We start from the raw sequence: 19301 nt of genomic DNA, 5'->3' as shown, positions 1-19301 counted from the left end.
ACCTGCCCAGCAGTGCAGTCGCTGGGACAATGAAGTCGCGAACGGACAATTTCATTATATCGCTGACAAGAGAGCCGTCTGGGGCCCCAGGCACAGCGCCAGGTTGGGTATTCCATACCTGGTTGATGGAGGATGGATGGATGGCTGGAGAATTACTTTATTAGGAAATACGCAAATGTGGGGAGAGCAGCTTTTTAAAGTTTAGCTTTGACAAAGTGGCCTCAGAGGTGTGTGGGGGCGAGGAGTAACCTAAAGCTAAAACATTAGATGGCCCCTGGCTCATTGAAGAGTCAACGGAAGAATTTCCTTTGGGCCTTTCTGTATTTTCCAATTTTCCACACTGAAATAATTTTTTAAAATTAGATAGCCACTCACAAGATAGAAATGTGTAGAGAATTACACTGCATGTAATGGTTTGTTTGCTAGAAACTGAGGTTTCAAATATAAACATTCCATTCACTAGAAACATTTTGTGAACAATTTCTAGATAAGTCTTTCAAATAACACTTTTAAAACCTGGTAGGGATTCCCACCCCGCTGCCCGAGAGGTCCTTATTGGCCTCCGTCTCTGGCCTCTCCACATGCTGGGCATTTGCCTGGCATAGTCTGGACTCACAATAAATGTTTGTCAAATGACAAAATGAACACAGACTGTGGGAATCTTAGAATTCATCTTGTCAATCCTTTAGAATAGTGAAATCAAACACATAGGGAGACCAGACTTGAAAATTCCCTGAGCAGACAAAACCAGTTTAGTCATAAAAGCAAAGCTTAATTTAGCTTATTTTGCAACACAAGCAAATCTAACTTGAACTGGGTCAATACTTAACGTATGCCTCTGAAAATCATAAGCAAAACTTAAATGGATCCCCAAAATTCATACGAGATAACCATGAACCATTTCCCTTTCATTTAAGAAAATTCTAATATTAGGGGTGCCTGGGTGGCTCAGCCGGTTAAGCATGGGACTCTTGGTTTCAGCTCAGGTCATGATCTCACGGTTGGTGAGTTCAGTTTGGGAGTTCGAGCCCTGCATCGGGCTCTGTGCTGACAGTGCAGAGCCTGCTTGGGATTCTCTCTCTCCCATTCTCTCTGCTCCTTCCCCACTTACTTTCTGTGTGTCTCTCAAAAATAAATAAATAAACTTAAAAAAAAAGAAAGCTCTAATATTATAACTAATCACTGTGAAGTATAAACAATCACTGCCTCCACACTATCTAAGTGCTTTATAATAATATACTGCTGAGCCTCATTCCATGTTTTGGTTTGAGTCCTCCTGGTTTGCAATCTTTGGTGTGTGCACAAGAAACTTTTACTAATTATACTTCAGTGATTCATTCTTTTTTCTGAAACTTTGACAAGAATGTGGAAACAGAAACATGGAAAGCCTAAGTGACTTGTCAACTGGAACCATGATCTTTTCATTTGAAATACAATTTGTTAAAGTCCTAAATGGCACAATGCCAGCATTTGCTTAAATAGGTTGACCATATAATTTATTGTCTAAAATTGAAAATAACAAGGGGAGTTCATGATAATTACACATGTACCACAAGATTGAACCAGGGCTGTCCCAGGCAAACTAGGACATAACGTCACCCTGCACTTATGGAAAGAGACACAAATAATGATATGTAAAAGTATTGAAATATAAAAGTTAATGTTTACTGTGGGCTTGCTAGGTACCAGGTGCCAGGTTTCAAGCCTTTTCTCATTAATTCTCATAGCGGCCCTCAGAAGTAGGTAAAATTACCATCTCCACCTGACAGATGAGGAACATAAGGTATTAAATGAGAGATTAAGACAGCTTGATAACAGCTTGATAAGGGGCAGAGCTCAGAGGGGAGTCCAAGAGGACCGGGTGCAGAGCTGAGCACTGAACAACTTATTCCAGGTGCTTTAAATTGATAACCTACAGGTGGGTTATATTTGGTCATCACAGTGTGTGAAAGAAAAGTGAGGCAACATTTAAAACTGAAGAGATTTCAGAGGGTCCCCTGGCTGGCTCAGTAGGGCATGCAATTCTTGATCTAAGGGTTGCGAGTTCAAGCACCATATTGGGCATGGAGCCTACTTAAAGAGAGAGAGAGAGAGAGAGAGAGAGAGAGAGAGACAGATTTTACATAATAATCTGGATTTCCAGTTTCCAGTGTGTCCACAGGCAGCCAGTCCCGGTTCATGGGTGGAGCTGCCCACCTGGGAGGGCGCTCACTAGCTTGCCACAGTCCCCACCCACCACTTTTGCAAACCCCCCAGTCCCCAACCCAACACTGAGGTAGAATGAAAGCAGCCACATATTATCATGTTTGCACGACTGTTTTTATCAGAGAGGAGAAATGTTCTTCAGTATCCTGGTCTCTATTAAGAGTGACCAGAGGGGGCGCCTGGGTGGCCTGGTCAGTTAAGCTTCGACTTTGGCTAGGGTCATGATCTGGCCGTTCCTGGGTTTGAGCCCCGGGTTGGGCTGGGGCTCTGCACTGACAGTGTGGAACCTCCTTGGGATACTCTCTCTATCCCTCTCTCTCTGCCCCTCCCCAACTTGCACTTTCTCTATCTCTCAAGATAAATAAATAAACTTAAAAAAAAAATGACCAGAGAGCTATGCCTATTTCAAAACCAAAAATAAAAAGGGGGGGAGGGTCCTCTAAGTGAGGCTCTATTGCAAGCACAATGTCCCTGTGACATGTCGTATCCCTTTCGTAACACATTTCTGAATCGCAGCACAAGACTCTGAGAAATCATGACACATTTCATAATGACCCCTTTCCTCTGCTCTCTGGCAACTTCCTGACCTTCTGACGTGGCAGCAGCCAAAGATGACTTGTTTGGTTCTAGAAGCAAAGCGTGGCACTCTTTAGATCTCCCTAACATGATATGCCGAAGATCAAATGTTTGCCGCCTTCTGGAATGACAGGCCGAGAGCACCTTGCCCACACCTTCTCCGGGAAGCACAGCGGTGGAGCAGTTAGGAGATGAGCTCTGCAATCTGTACCCACCCAGGTTCAAATCCCTGTGTGGGCCCTGGGGCTGGCTGCCTCACTTCTGCAAGCCTTGCTTTTGGAAGGACATTAATAAGGCCCGTCTCCTGGGTTTCTGGGAGGATTATGCAAGAAAATGCTTGAAGATGCTCTGTACCTGATAAGTCCTCGGTAAGTGGAAGGGCCATAACTATTTTTTGATATTTAAGCAAGAGCCTCTGCCTTGACTGCGGCTGTGAGCTCAAGAATCTTTGTTTTGCAGCAGAGAGCCTGGGAACCAGGCTTAGCAGATGCTGCTATCTGGATGAGAGGAAACGATAAGAGGAAATAAGGCCAAGGACGAAAGTGTTTAAGCTGGTCTTCCACAGAATTAAAAGAAAAATAAATTCACAGTCCGGACGCAGGATCCTCCCCCCAATTCCCGTGGGTGCCTTGGCAGCCACCATTTGTTTCTGGCCTCTCAACTTTCGGCCCCTCCCCAGGTGGGCCTGGAAGGGAGATACAGGCGGAAGAGGCCGCACAGTGTGTCAGGGCAAAGCGAGGGGGTCTCTGGGAGAGTTAGGGCGGCCTGGGGTGTACCCTGGTCCCTACCACATTCCGGTTCTGCAGAAATAAACTCCAAGGGCCGTTGTAAAGGGAAAATGAGGTCACAAAATACGCAGCTGGAAGGGAGAGTGTGGAAGGGAGTGGGGTAGCGCCCACACCACTCGGCCTGGCAGATGCTGGGACAGCGGGTGGACAGAGTCTGCACGGGACCTTCTCTGGGGCTCAAGCAGTCACACGGCTGCGGGGCCCCATTACCTACAAGAAGGAGGCTGGAAAGGAAATCTCAGATCTGGCTCAGGAGTTCAGGTTCTGATCCTGCCATTACAATCTCAATGACGTTAGGGGACTCTCTTCTTTTTTTTTTTTTTTTTTTTTTTTTTTTTTTATTTATTTTTGGGACAGAGAGAGACATAGCATGAACGGGGAAGGGGCAGAGAGAGAGGGAGACACAGAATCGGAAACAGGCTCCAGGCTCTGAGCCATCAGCCCAGAGCCTGACGCGGGGCTCGAACTCACGGACCGCGAGATCGTGACCTGGCTGAAGTCGGACGCTTAACCGACTGCGCCACCCAGGCGCCCCAGGGGACTCTCTTCTTACCCGTAAACTGAATTATAAAATATTCTCCCTGACTCTTCACAGACTCCTGGGGAGATCTACAGGGAGAGAAGTCTATGGAATACTGACACGATCCTTTTAGGGTTTTGTCTCCCTCAGTGACCAGTTCCTGGAGAACAAGAGCTGTGTCTCATCCACGCGCCTCCCGAGCGCATGGCATACAGCAGGCGTTCCCTATGTGTGTGCTGAATTGAACAGGACCAGGGGAGGGAGAAGGCAAGCTGTGTCCTATGGGTAAGGGTTTAACATCCTCTAAATTATACCCTCTTAAAAACAGATCTCCATATGGACAATGAACAGAAGGGAATAAAGTGAAACCACAAAATTATTTGTTGTGCCAGGAGGTTGGGATTACACATAACTTTCGATTATATTGTTATAATGTTTCTAGAGCAAATAAAACTGAGGGAAGGAAGACACAGGGGATCTTAACACCTTTGAAGAAACCAAATATTTCAGTATATCCCACAGAACCTGCCTCAGTGTCCAATGTTTGTGAATGTAACTTGCTTTGCCCTGGACGGAAACAAAGGGTCTCATACACAACACCGCACTACAGCCACCACCATTGTGACATCACCCAGACCCACAGTAACACACTAGACCTGACCTACAAAGGAACGTCTGTGCCGGTCCCCTCATATTACTTCTCTCTCCCCAGCCTCCGATGCCTTTTCCTGATTTCTTTCGTACATTTTTTAGAACCATATTAAAAAAAAAGTACTGCTCCCACAACCATCACTCTCTGATATCAATTTAAAATCATGGTGTGGTGGGGCTCCTGGGTGGCTCAGTTGGCTGAATGGCCACTTCTTGATTTCGGCTCAGGACGTGATCCCAGGGTCATGGGATCAAGCCCTGAGTCCAGCTCCTCCAGGAGTGTGGCACCTGCTTGAGATTCTCTCTCTCTCTCTCTCTCTCTCTCTCTCTCTGTCTCTTTCTCTCTCCCTCTGCTACCTTCCCTGCTCACGTGTGCTTTCTCTAAAATAAAAATTAAAAAAAAAAAGAAAACAAGATGTATTTTAAAATAAATAAAAAATAAATAAAATCATAGTGTGGTTAAGAGCTCTCAGGCTCCAGATACAAGGCTGGGTTTGAATCCCTGCTCTCAAACTGGTTATGTGACCTCTTCATCCCTCAGTATTGTCATCTGTTCAGTGGAGAAAAGGGTTAGCCTGTGCCAGGGGCCGTGCTGGGTACTACCCACCAGGTAGTTGGCAGTACTGGTTGAGACCATGGACAGAAAGGCCTCACCAACCTGCCCAGCGAAAAGTGAGCTTATGGAAGTAGCAGTAACCTCCATGGTAGTAGGAGGGTGACTTTCTTGGAGGAGAATTTGACAACATATATCAAAAGCCTTCAAAAGCACAAATGCAGGGCACCTGGCTGGCTCAGTCAGTGGGGCATGCGGCTCCTGATCTCAGGGTCATTAGTTCAAGTCCCATGCTGGGTGTAGACACTACTTCAATAAATAAATATTTTTAAAAACTAAAATAAAATAAAATATTAAAACAAAACAATCTCACTTCTATTTTCCTTAAAAATGTCTATGCTTACTTATTATTTTTGAGAGAGAGGGACAGAGCACAGGTGGGGGAGGAGCAGAGAGAGAGGGAGACACAGAATCCGAAGCAAGCTCCAGGCTCTGACCTGTCAACATAGAGCCTGATGCGGGGCTCAACCCACAAACTGTGAGATCATGACCTGAGCTAAAGCTGGTTGCCCAACTGAGCCACCCAGGCACCCCTCTATTTTCTTTTAAATCAAGTAATGTCTGGAAAAACATTTGGTACTTTCTTGTTCTTAAACTTGAGTGTCTAAATTGCCTGGGGAGCAATGTAGGCGCCCAGGCCTGGCAACAGACCTACTGAATTGGAACCGCAGAGTAAAGGAATATCTGGATTGTAAACAAGATTCCCAGGCAACCCCAGAGTTTCGGAACCACTGTATACACCTAAGTGTCAACAGTGGTTAGTTATCACTGACTTAAGAGATAGCTGGTGGGTTTTTTTCTCTTCCTTGCATTTTCTACAATGAACATATTTGCTAATTTTAAAAAGATAGAGAGTGTGTGTGTGTGTGTGTGTGTGTGTGTGTGTGTCTGTCCTTTGTTTCAAATGTAGCCCTAAGTGACCTCAACCTATATGTGCAGAGTTCTACACTAAACTCAGCCCATCTGGAAAGGGAGATTACAGAAATAAACCAGAAGAGATGCTCCCCGGGAAAGTCTACAGATGGGGGAGACAAAACACCTAGTCCTTGTGCCAAGGAGCAGAGACTCGTAACAACAAAGAAGCTGGGTGAGTCCGGATGCATTAAACTGATTCCAGTCAAGCCACCTCCCCAGCCTGAGACAGGATACCCATTATTTCGTAGATCCAATGTGCTAAGATGCATACAGAGTTATTATCCACAACAGCGAGATGAGAAATGACCCAAATGTCCAACAAGGGGTAAGTTATGGTATAACCATACAATGGAATCCTACCCAACCAACAGAAGCATTGGGTAGAAATGCTTCAATAACGTATTGGCATACAAAAGAATGTTACAAAACAACATGAAAACATTTATGTCAAGTTTCGTAAAAGAAAGGGGAGAGAGAAGGGAGGCAATTTGGAAGGATATTCTCCAAAATGTTAACAGTGGTTGTTTCTTAGTGATGAGATTTCAGGTAAATTTTCTTTTTTGGTAACTTGTTTCTATTTGATTTTTTTTAATGCTGTAAGTAAGTGCAATTTTTTACAATCGTGGAAATGTATTCTTTTTTTATTAGAAAGAGAAAGCACGAGTGGGGGAGGAGTCAGAGAGAGAGAGAGAGAGAGAGAGAGAGAGAGAGAGAGAGAATCCTAAGCAGACTCCACACTCAGCACAGAGCCCCATGCAGGGCTCGATCCCTCTACCCCAGGATCATGACATGAGCCGAAACTGAGTCAGACGCTCAACTGACGAAACCACCCAGGCACCCCAAAATGTATTTTTTTAATGTTTATTTACTTTTGAGAGAGAAAGACACAGAGCATGAGTAGGGGAGGAGCAGAGAGAGAGGGAGCCACAGAATCTGGAACAGGCTCCAGGCTCTGAGCTGTCAGCACAGAGCCTGATGTGGGGCTCGAACTCACAGACCACAAGATCATGACCTGAGCTGAAGTCAGATGCTTAACTGCTTAACCGACTGAGCCACCCAGATGTCCCTACGATGTATTTTTTGAAGTAATCTCTACACCCAAAATGGGCTCAAACTCATGACCCCGGATCAAGAGTCACATGCTGTGTGACTGAGCCAGCCAGGTGCCACCCAAATAAAAAAATTAACTTAAGAACAAACTGGAAGGTACTTGTAACAAATGCAGCAAGAAGCTTATGTAAGTCAATGAGAAAAACACAGACACCTGCAAAATTTTAAGCCGCTTAGATCTGAAGCGAGAAGATGATCGAGGATAGGAACACAGTTCACAAAGAAAAAATGTTCATGTCTAATTAGGCCACGGAACATCTTTACAAGCACTTGGAATACTAGTAATACTAGTAATGCTCTTATTTGCTGGATCTGAGCACTGGCTTCATGGGTGTGTTGTTTGTGAAAACTCATTGACCTGAACATTTGTATGTTCACTTTCCTATATTTATGTTATACTTCAAGAATTAAAACTTTTTTTTTTTTTAAATTTTTTTTTTTTTTAACGTTTATTTTTGAGACAGAGAGAGACAGAGTATGAACAGGGGAGGGGCAGAGAGAGAGAGGGAGACACAGAATCTGAAACAGGCTCCAGGCTCTGAGCTGTCGGCACAGAGCCCGACACGGGGCTCGAACTCACGGACCGTGAGATCATGACCTGAGCCGAAGTCGGACGCTTAACCGACCAAGCCACCCAGGCGCCCCAAGAATTAAAACTTTTAAAACCAAGGGATTGATAAACACAAAGTTCAGGGCAGAGTTGGGTTGGGGGGAATGAAGAGGAAGACAGATGAGAAGCACATAGCTAGACAGAAGTATTGGAATGTCCTCTGTCTTGGATTAGGTGGTGGGTTCCCAAACGTTCATTATACATTAATCAATACTTATTTGTAAAATAAAAGAAGACCATGGAAGGAACCAAACAGGCCAGCATTACATCCCTGGCTCTGCCACTCACCAGCTATGTAATCCTGGCTCTGAGTGTTTCTGGCTCAATTTCCTCATCTGTGAAAGGGAGGCATAGGAGACTTAAAATATTGTATACGTGGAATTGCTTAACATTGACTCTGGCCGACTTGATGCGCTCAGTAAATATTCGTGTAGTCTCCATTTCCCATTTGTTGCACAAACAGTGTTATACAGAAACGTATACAATTCTAAAAAGCACAAAGCCTTCCAAAAGCCCGTCCCTTAACTGGCGCCCTTCTGATGTGCTCTCCAGTATGGGACGTACGTAGTGCTACCGAGTGCTTCTAGAGTGCTGTGTCCTGCTGTTGTCTAAGTGCAAACTTGCACTTCAGCGTCGTGGGTCCTCTCCCCTAGCCCCCTTCTGTACACACTCGGCGGCTAAGTACAAGGTAGAGAGGGGCAGCCTCGCGTTTGGAGGGCTGTTAAGGGGAAGAGCGTGGAGGTGGGTCCCCACAGCCGCTCCGCGACCCTGCGCTCGCCCCGGGAACCTGCCTGCGTTTCCGGAAAACCCGCCCCGAAGGCTGAGCCCCGGGTGGAGAGGCCCTACTCCGATTCGGCACTTAAAAAAACGACGGGAGAGGAGGGTGGGTAACAGCGGGGGGAAAACCGCAGCCAAGGTCTCGGCAGGTCAGCGTCTCAGGCCCCAGGGCCGCCCACCCCGCTCCCCAGCATCCCTCCCGCCTCCCGGGGCCAGGCCGCTGTCGCCTGGCCGAACCGCAGCCCAGGACAGATACCTTGGCGTCCGGGCCGCCCAAGAAAGGCCCGCCCTTCCAGAGCGCCCCTGATTGGCTCTGCGGAGTCACGTGCTTCGGGCTCGGACCAGTTACGCGGTGGAAGTCAGGGGAGTGCTGCTGGCGTCACGTGGTTGGACGAGGAGAAAGTTGCCCCCTGCCTCCCAATTGCCAAACACGCAGACGTGTTCAAACAAAAAAAAGGCCTTATCTATAATCACCCTTGTTGGATAATACATAACACAATATGGTATAGAACAGTAGAATGTGACCTATAATCTGTTAAATTTTGGTATGACTTTCCTACCAATTTTATCTATAGACTCAAAATACACTATATACTCATGTGTATGCACATAATATGCATATATGTGTACAGTGTGTGTGTGTGTGTGTGTATATATATATACACACATTATATATGCAGATACATCACACACCTACACAGACGTTTTTGAATCTTGTTTTTGTCCTTAACATCTCAGCAAAAGGATTTTTCTGTCTCTAAAAACTTTTGTAAAAACCATTTTCATGGCTATGCTATTCCATGAGGCGCTGTATACTACCTTTCATTTATTCACTATTAATAGTCTTCAATTTATAGATTTTCATAATTATAAATAATGTTATATTGAACATATTGTTACATCAATCTTTGTTGGCACTATCGTCAGGGGTGAAAATGGTACCTTGTTTGCTAGTAATTTTAAACATTTTCCATAGGCTTATTAGATACTGTTACTCGTCTTCTTTGCAAAACTCTGTTCACAGCCTGTGCTGTCTTACCTATTCTGATTTTAGATGCCTTAGAACTACTGGGGAGGGGCACCTAGATGGCTCAGTGGGTTAATCGCCAAACTCTTGATTTCTGCTCAGGTCATGATCTCACCATTTGTGAGATCGAGCCCTGCATTGGGCTCTTCACAGAGCATGAAGCCAGCTGGGATTCTCTCTCCCTCTGCCTCTCTTCCCCTCTCACTCTCTCTCTCCTGAAATAAATAAACTTAAAAAAAAAACAAAAACAAAACCTACTGGAGATTCTTGTGTTTTTCCCTATTGGCCTCTATGAGCTTCTTGCCAAAGACATAATAGATCTCTCTTCCCTGTGTGTTGTTCTTTTTAAATTTTATTTAAGACTCTTTCTGGTCACAACTGCTTTCACTAATGGTAACCACTCTCCTGATTTCAAACAGCATAGATTAATTTTGCCTCTTGTATTTTATATTAGCGGGATCATGAGCTCCCTTGCGTCTTGCTCAGTGTTTGTGAACTTCATCCACACTGTTGCACAGAGTTGCAGATTGTTCCTTCTCATTGCTCTATACTATGCCCTTGTGTGGGGCTACTATAATGTATCCCTTCTACTGTTGATGGGCATTTGGGTAGTTTTTAGTTGGGGCTGGATTGCAGTTTGAGGCTATTATGAATAGTGCTGCTATTAATAACTTTGCTTTTTTAGCTGTTCCTTTCCTTGTTTTAGTTGAAGCTCCTTGGATTATCTACTAAACACAAAGGGGAAAACATAACTTTTTAGTGGAGAAATCTGGTAAACAACATGAACCAAGCGACCAAAGTTAGCATTACCAACTGAGGAACAAACATACTTAATGTGACACAATGGAAAGGACACAACATCTCCCATGTAGTTTTCTTTCCAAAAATGTTTAACATGAATGTAATGAGTGAACATCAGACAAATATAGACTGTGGACATTCTACAAAACAACTGGCCTGAAGTCATTAAAAAAATGCAATGCTTATAAGACAAAAAGACCAAGCAACTATTCTAGAATAAAAGAGATTGAGGAGACATGACAACAAATTGGATCCTGGACTTTAAAAAAAACAGCTGTAAAGGGTATTCTTGGGACAACTAGAGAAATCCAAACAAGGACTGCATGTAAGAAAAAAAAAAGGTTGTATATTTCTTGAATGTGATTATGGTATTATAAAGGATAATGTCTATGTTTTGAGTTGATGGTGAAGTATTTAGGTGTGAAATGTCATGCCTACAACTGTCTCAAAGCTTCACCAGACAGACACACACGCACGCACACACACACACACACACACACACACACACAGTGAGCTAAAGCAAATGTGACTAAACGTTAACAGTTGGTGCTTCTAGGTAAAGAGTATATGGGTGTTCACTATTTTCTCAGCTTTTCCAATGGCTTGAGGAAGTATAATATCAAAGTAGTACTCTGGGATTTTTTACCCCACTCGACATTCTGTCTCCAAGATTCACCCATGATGACGCATGTCGCTGAGGTTCACTACTTTCACTGCTGCGTTATATTTCATTGTGTGTCTATACTCTGTAATTTATCCATATTTCTTTCAATGTACATTTGTTTGTTTGGCTATTATAAAGTGCTTCCAGGCTCTTCTAAACCAGCATTGCTCTTCTAGCCTCAGATCCTTCAGAAATGAGGTTAAGCATCTTTGGGGTTATACCAGAAAATCCTTTCTTGGGGGCCATGACTGACTGCAAGGCTGTTTCCAGTTGAATTCCTACTTGCCCAGGCTGGTCTCACTCACAGCTTCTCTCCTCTCAGGTTCCCAACCCCATGTCTGAGATTGCAGAGATGTCTATGGCTCCCATCTTTCTTCTTTTTTTAAAGTTTATTTATTTATTTTGAGAGAGAGAGCGAGAGCGAGAGAGAGAGAGCACACATGGGGGAGGGGCAGAGAGAGAGGGAAAGAGAGAGAATCCCCAGCAGGCTCAGAGCTGTCAGTGCAGAGCCTGATGTGGGGCTCAAACTCACAAACGGCAAGACCATGGCCTGAGCCAAAATCAAGAGTCAGACGCTTAACTAATTGAGCCACCCCTGGGGGTCCTCCTGGCACATTGTCTGCACTCAGGAAAACAAAACCAAAACAGTTAAGTGAATAAACGAAAAATGAAGGTCCGTGATAAGGCATGTGTCTCCACTTGTTACTAGCATGTGCATAGTGTTTTGTAAGATTGCCTTGTGGTCATGAGAACTTGCCTTCTTAGACACATCTGCATGCACTGACATTAGTTGTATATTTGCCATTTAGAGCTACATAAATTGTCCATTGTGTTAAGACACCTTAGGTGCTTATCCATTATCTTACCATCTGGCATTTAAACGGTTTCCAGTTTGTTTTGCTACTATAAATAGCACTACTATGAGCATTTTTTTTTCTTTGGGATTAATGCCTTATAAATTCCCCAAAGTGGAATAATGAGGTCAAAGGATATGGAGTCTTACATAACTAGTTTCTTACATACTGTCTGAAAGACTGAATCCTGAAAAACCGAACCAATTTATAGTGCCCTAGTCATACAGATTGGTGTCTTCATAGCTGTCAAGATTAGATATTCTGTTTTTGCTAGTTTAATTACATATTTAAAGAAAGTTAATTTCTTTAATTGCTAGCGATCTTTTCACTTTACATGTGACAACAGGCCCTATAAATTCCCTTAAGTGTGATCAGCTATAGATTGAAATTAAAACTGTAATAATTATAATCTACTTGTCCAATAATATTTAAAAGTAAAGATTCTTTCCCCCACTAATGTGTTGTTTCTGGTGTTTCTCCCATTAAGTTCTTATAACAAGTTTAAGTCTACTTCTGGAATTTATTCCAGTCCATTGGATTCTTTTCTGTTTAATTCCATGCCATATGTTTTTCATGACTGTGACGTCATCTAAAACTCTGGAAGGATAGCTCTCCTTATTGCCTATTACAAAAAAAAATTCTCATCATGAGAAAAAAATTTTTGTAGCCATTTGAGGCAATGGATGGGGCAATCATTTCACAACATATATGTGTGTCAAATCATTATGCTGCACACCTTAAACTAATACAATGTTACAGGTCAATTATACCTCAGTAAAACCGGTGACGGGAGGTTCTTTGGAACACTGGTCTGCTCTTTTCTTTCTTTCCTTTTTTTGTTTCAGTAACTACTTACTAAATGCCACCGTGTCCAAGGCACTGTGCGGGGCCAGTGTGGGGCCATAAATGCCTGTCCCGGAGTCCAGGAAGGGAAGGAGTGGCTCCACCAGGCAGGTGGCAGTGATGAAACATGAGAGGAGTTCTAGAAAGAAAGGCTTCTTCCAGCTGAGGGCAACTTGAGGCCTCAGGTATGAGCCGGGACTCGGACCTGTGGAAGCAGGCACTCCAGGCTGGGAGAAAAGCCTGAGCAGAGGCTGCACTGGGCAGAACCAGGGCCATCTCTGCACGACAGCAAGTAGGTCGGTTTGATTTGTGCCAGGGGTTGAAGAGAAAGGGTAGAACCTGAACTCAGCAGGCCCTCAAATTCCCAATTCTGAAAGTTCAGACCTTGTTCTGTTGAGGATTAAATCTGCCTTTTAGGAACAAATGTGGCAGCAATGCTGGGCTCTGCACTGAGGATGGAGGGGAAGACAGGAGGCAGTGACCACGGATGCAAACTGAGTGACAAAGGCCAGAGGAGGAGAGAATTTTCAAAAAGTGTCCATCCGTAGGAAAGGAGTTTTTTTGTACACCCCTTCACCAGAATCCTGGGCACTATTAAGGAGGTGGCAGTGGGGCACCCGGGGCGGGGGGGGTGGGGGGCGGTCAGTCGGTGGGGCATCCAACTCTGGCTCAGGTCATGATCTCGTGGTTTGTGGGTTTGAGCCCCGCATCGGGCTCTGTGCTGACAGCTCAGAGCCTGGAGCCTGCTTTGGATTCTGGGTCTCATCTCTCTCTCTCTACCCCTCCCCCACTCGCATTCTGTCTCTCTCAAAAATAAACATTAAAAAAAATTAAAAAAAAAAAAGGATGCGGCAGCTCTCTAGCCTCTCATGGAAAGACCCACAAGAATATTATAAAATAAAAATTACTTTGTCACACCATAGAGTATAAAATGAGGCCCCAACTGTCTAAAAGGAGTATTTATGTGTGTGTGTGCATATGCATAAAAACCGGAAGATGACCCCATGACAGGGGTTACTGTAAGCTGTGGGCTGAGGGGAGGGAGGACCCCAAACTGTTTATGTTTCACTTCCGTATGGTCTGTTTTCCACCGAGCATGCATTCTCTAAACCGAGGGTATCGACAGCACCCCCACGCTGCAAGGTGAGGCCTGAGGAGGGTCTCTGGAATTAATAATCCGGGAGCCTAGTTACCGGGACCATTGAGACGCAGCACGCTACAGTGGCCGGGGGTCAGGAAGCAGCTCCATTTGCCGGGGACTGTCTGGGTTTTCACACTTAAAGTCCAGTCTAGGAAACTCCTCAGTTCCTACGTGAAGGTCAGCTGGAGAAGCTTCATGAAGAAGGGAAGTGAAGGGGCGCCTGGGTGGCTCAGTCGGTTGAGCATCCGACTTCGGCTCAGGTCACGATCTCACGGTCTGTGAGTTCGAGCCCCACGTGGGGCTCTGGGCTGATGGCTCAGAGCCTGGAGCCTGCTTCCGATTTTGTGTCTCCCTCTCTATCTGCCCCTCCCCCATTCATGCTCTGTCTCTCTCTGTCTCAAAAATAAATAAAAAAAAAAAAATGTTAAAAAAAAATAAAAATAAAATAAAAAAAAAAGAAGGGAAGTGAAGAGGGAAGGTGGGGGATTGAAGGGTTTTAGGAGCAAGAACAACTGAGGATAGGATTTTTTTTTTCCTTTCGGATTTAAATTGAGGTTCAGAAAAAATATGGTTACTTTCAGAGTAGCTGGTGAAGTGTCACTGAGATGTAACAGGTTTAGACCGGCTTTGATCTCCAAACAAAAGTGCTACAGTTAGGATCTCATCTGTTGAGGACTGTGTTTTTTCACATTTAAGTCCCTTGGTATTCGTGTTCTCCCTTCCTAATAATAATGAAAATAGCAATAATTTAATACGGTTTGCTAGGAAATTGACTCTGTACCAGGCATGCATCTCATACACATATTATCTCATCTCTGTGTAATATGATACCCCTAAGAGGGGGTTTTGTTTTATTTTTCCCCTTTTACAAATGAAGAAACTCACACAGCTGGTGAGCGGCCTTACCTCAGTCCTGATTTACATTTCTGGAGGACTGAGGGGAGGTGGGACATTCCTGGGCACACCTTGCTTCTGCCTCAGTCTACACCTGGGCCGGGTGGGGGGACCACATCAGCTTTCCCTTCCAGACACTCTCGGGAGGGTGCCAGGAACAGATGGGAATCTGGCTTCCTGTTTTTACCTGTAGGAAGCTCAGGACAAAAGTGTGTCACTGTGTCATCCCAGAGGTGACCCAGAGAAAGAGATACAGAGAGGGCACCCCACCCCATGCTGGGGCTTAGCCCCACGTGCAGTGTTTGCATGCTGGTCTCCCCTTAGCCCAGGTGAGCCCGAGGCAGTGACCAAGACTCCTTTGTGTCTTTCCCAGCATCCTGAGTCCTTTTGTTTGTTTGTTTGTTTATTTATTTTTGAGACGCAGAGCATGGGGGGCGGCGAGGAGCAGAGAGAGGGAGACACAGAATCCGAGGCAGGCTCCGGGCTCTGAGCTGTCAGTACAGACCCTGACGTGGGGCTCGAACTCACGAACTGTGAGACCAACACCTGAGCTGAAGTCGCATGCTCAACCGACTAAGCCACCCAGGCGCCCCTAGGTTCCTGAGTTTTGAAAGGCAGAGTGGCAGGAGCCAGGGAGGAAGAAGGGAAGGGCATCCCGGGGCAGAGGAAGGTTCAGGGGGGATGGAGCAGACCGTGCTAAGGACAGGGGGAAGGTGCGGGGGCCGGGGGACCTGGGAAGAGGCTATGGTCTCCTAGCCATCATCTAGCAACACAACCAGAGTTGTGGGGGCAGAATGCACAGTCAGAGGAACCGAAGTGGGGAAGGGCAGGGCTGAGGTTAAGCAGAGAAGCAGCCCCCCCATCCCCCCATCCCCCCACCCTGTGGCCAAGGAGGATGGGAGGGGTCTGCACAGTCAAGGGGAGAGGAGGGGGAAGGGCAGGAACCCCCCTGGCGTTGTCCATCAGGCCACGTGTGAAGCTTGGGAACCGACTCAATCTGTCCCCTAAGTGGCTGGAGCTGGCTGATGCCGGCAGGTCAGGTCCCCAGGGTCACAGATGCCACTGTGTGGCCTTCACCCAGCCTGCCTGTTTACTGACACCACTGAGGAGTGAGGAGTAATGGGGATCTGCAGTGCCCAGGGTGAGATCCAAGAGCTGCATCACCACTGCCATGGTCCACCCCACCCAGATTTATAGGATCCAGTCATGGGAAGCGGCCCCTCCCATCTCATGAAGGACCAAACAGGAAGGGACACTCCTGTCAGCAGTGCCCAGGCCCTCCAAGTCCAGGGACCCCCACCAGAGGGGTAGGCGGAGGTGGGCTCAAAAGAACAGGCCACAGCCATCCCTGCTCTCAGCGCAGCCCCACGATCCTCGGACCAAATGAATGAGCCTATGAATCCCTAACCTTTGGGAAGCTGGGGTGCAGGGCGGGGGGAGGAGGGCTGGCTCCTCCTCCATCAGACCCCTTCCGTCACTCGCTTATGGAGGCCTCCTCAGAGGGGGCATCTCAGATATCCTGAGGACGCTGAGCAGGTCTCAGTCCCTGTGTCTTGGGCCCAGTGGGACTGGGGGAGAGACAAGCCCCCTGACACAGCCAAGGTATAAATAAACACAGGGTTGCCCGCTCTACCGTCTTCCTAGGGTTCCTCTCAGGACAGACTCATCGAGAGGATGTTCTAGAGAGCTTAGAGCTAGTGGGGAAAAACCCACCCAGCAGAATTTTCCAGCCTTTCCTAACACATACCACGTAATTCGGAGACGCAGCATGTTCTGGTACCGAAGTGTTCAGGCTCAGCAGCCACACCTGCGTTCGCATCTTGCTTTTACCACCTTCTAGCGCTGTGGCGGTGTGCTCTCGAGCACATGACTTAACATCTCGCATCTGCTGACTGCCGGTGGTGGTGACGCCCTCCCAGGGTTGTGAGATACAAGAGCTGTTGCCTATTGAGCCCTGGGCGCGGCGCCCGGCCCATGAATAATGGTAGCGCCCATGAATAATGGTAGCCGTCGCTGTTATCACCTCATCCCTCCGCAGGGTGCAACAGGGCTTAAATTAGCGGTGAATCCAAACGAATACTCTTCTGAGAATTTCATGGCACTTCTGAAATCATCTCACCGGCCCAAATCCCTGCACCACGCAAGCATCAGAAAGGGAAGATTTCTCTAATGTGCACTGATGGGGACAAAGACCTGGGCTTCCTCCTCCCCTGCCTGCGCCCTCGCCTTGTCCAGGTGAGCCTGAGGCGGAGGGCCAGCTCCCCAGCATCAACTGCGGCTCAAGCCAGGCGCCACCCCGGCCCTGGCAGCCCACAGAAGGCAAGCGGGGTGGAGCAGGGAAGATTGGGTTTTGGGGGGCTGGCGGGTAATAAGGAGGCTCTGAACTCCGTGACTCACCAGGAGCGGGGCCGGAAGTGCAGGCTATTTGTCTGGCTGACTGGCAGCAGCAGGGATACCTGCCTGCCTCTCAGAAGGAACGTCTCCCTCCCTGTTCTCCAGACAGTGGTCTGTCCCCACAGGAAGACCTCCCAAGGTCTCTTCACCCTTCAACCTGGGTACCTGATCCCCGGGACCCCAGCAACCCTCTTTCCAGTCAGCATCCCCTTCCTCCTCTGTTCAGAAACCCCAGGGGGTCCCTGGGGTTCCCCACCCCCACCAGCAAGTGGTTCCCCCATTTTGGCCTCCCAGCCACCTGGCCGGCTTCCCCTTTCAAGCCTCTCCTCCACCCAACTCACCCACATCATTCCCAGACAGCTAGCCCACCTTCCGGGTCTCCCTCTCGGCTCCCCTCCCTGCCGCTGCAAAGCCTGGTCCCACAGAGAGCCCTGGGGACCCTTTGCCCCACTCAGTTTCTCCCGCCTCCAACAAAACTTGCTCTGAGGATGCGTCTTACACTCTTCTGTACCTTCCACCCGCCCCCCCCCCCCCCCAAGTATCTGGTTCAGCCTTGAGCAGTGAATGCTACAAAAAAAAAAAAAAAAACCCACACCAACCCTGCAATTAACAAAGAGGTCTTCCAGCCACACTGTGTGGGGCACTCCACGGTGCTGGAGAAGAGACGGGTTCTGCCATCACACACCCACAAGGCACTGCCAAACTGCTGCCTCGCTGCCCCCAAGGGGCTCTGTGGTGCCCCATACTCTCACCCCACAGGGCTCCCCTGCTGGTGGTCAGACAGCCACTCGCAGACAACCCCCACCCCCCAGGGTTAAGTTCCGCCCCAGCACACTGGCCTGCCAAGCCCAATCCATCCCCCCCAAGCATTTCCTGGACCATTAGGATCCTGACGGCGGTAAACTGTTCCCACCCGTGGCTACCAAATTCATCAGGTACAGGGGCATGAGGAAGGACTGCGGCCTAGAGGAGCGGCATTCCGGCCGAGGGAACAATGATGTGCAGGGATAGCACTGGTAACAACTTCTCCTTCCCATCACTCCACTGCCGCTGTGGGGACCCGTCCCCCCACCGCCACCTCCCTGCCCACACCTAAGCTTCGTGCGGGGGTGTTCAATGCGATGCCACTGGGAAGGGGCCCCTCTGAGGCTGTGGGGGCTACACGTCCTGAGACGCAGCCCGAGGGAGGGCAAGAAGAGGGGGGACGGCAAGGGAGAAGGGACCCTCTCCCCCTCCCTGATGGGGCCTCTCCCCAGGCATTTCCAGCTCCCTCTGTCAAAAGCTCCATGAGGGAAAAGGCCGAGTCAGCATCTAGGCCACCACTCTCCCAGGGCCTGACTTTCAAATGTGCTCTTGGGCTGTTGGAAGGGCCATCCTCCTCCACCCCTCCCACCCTGCCTCTTGGGGGATCCTTCACAGAGGAGCAAGACACAGGCAGGAGGGCAGGGAGGCAGGGGACAGCGGGGGGTAGGGAGATGCTGCCTGGTTTGCGTCTAACATTCAATTCCAGGTGGGTGTGGAGTTCAGTGGTGGGGGGTGGGGTGTCTACATGGCGTGAATGTGGGTCACTCCAAACCCCATCGCTCCCATCCACACAATCCGGACAGCACAATCGGGCAAATACGTGTCGTGGTCCTCTACGTCACACTGCCCAGGCCAAGCAAGCAAGCAAGCATCGGCCATGGCTAGAGAACCCAGACCCTCCGGGGGGCTGTTTGGGTTTTGCGCAAAACTGCAAACACTGCACTACTGTCCCCTTCCACTGACCCCCATCCGCAAATTAAACATAAAGCAAGATGAAGCTGGGCCCAGCACTGGGGCTGTAGTAACTACACTCCTGGGAGGTTCCAGCTTTGACTCCTGCACCGCCACCCCCCCCCACCTCCGGAAGTAGATCTTTCCCTTTAGTTCTCAGATT

The 19301-nt window shown here is 47.6% G+C and overlaps 1 protein-coding gene across 2 annotated transcripts in view; it reads right to left on the bottom strand.

Annotated features, from left to right (window-relative positions):
- The window catches only part of MRC2 (mannose receptor C-type 2), a 52434-nt gene that overhangs the window by 31939 nt on the left and 1194 nt on the right, over positions 1 to 19301 (bottom strand). The window lies entirely within an intron of this gene.

The sequence above is a fragment of the Panthera onca genome, chromosome E1, assembly GCF_046562875.1.
Source record: "Panthera onca isolate mPanOnc1 chromosome E1, mPanOnc1 haplotype 2, whole genome shotgun sequence".
NCBI lineage: Eukaryota > Metazoa > Chordata > Mammalia > Carnivora > Felidae > Panthera > Panthera onca.
Note: the sequence above shows the minus strand (reverse complement) of the source record. Positions and strands in the feature narration are given on the sequence as shown.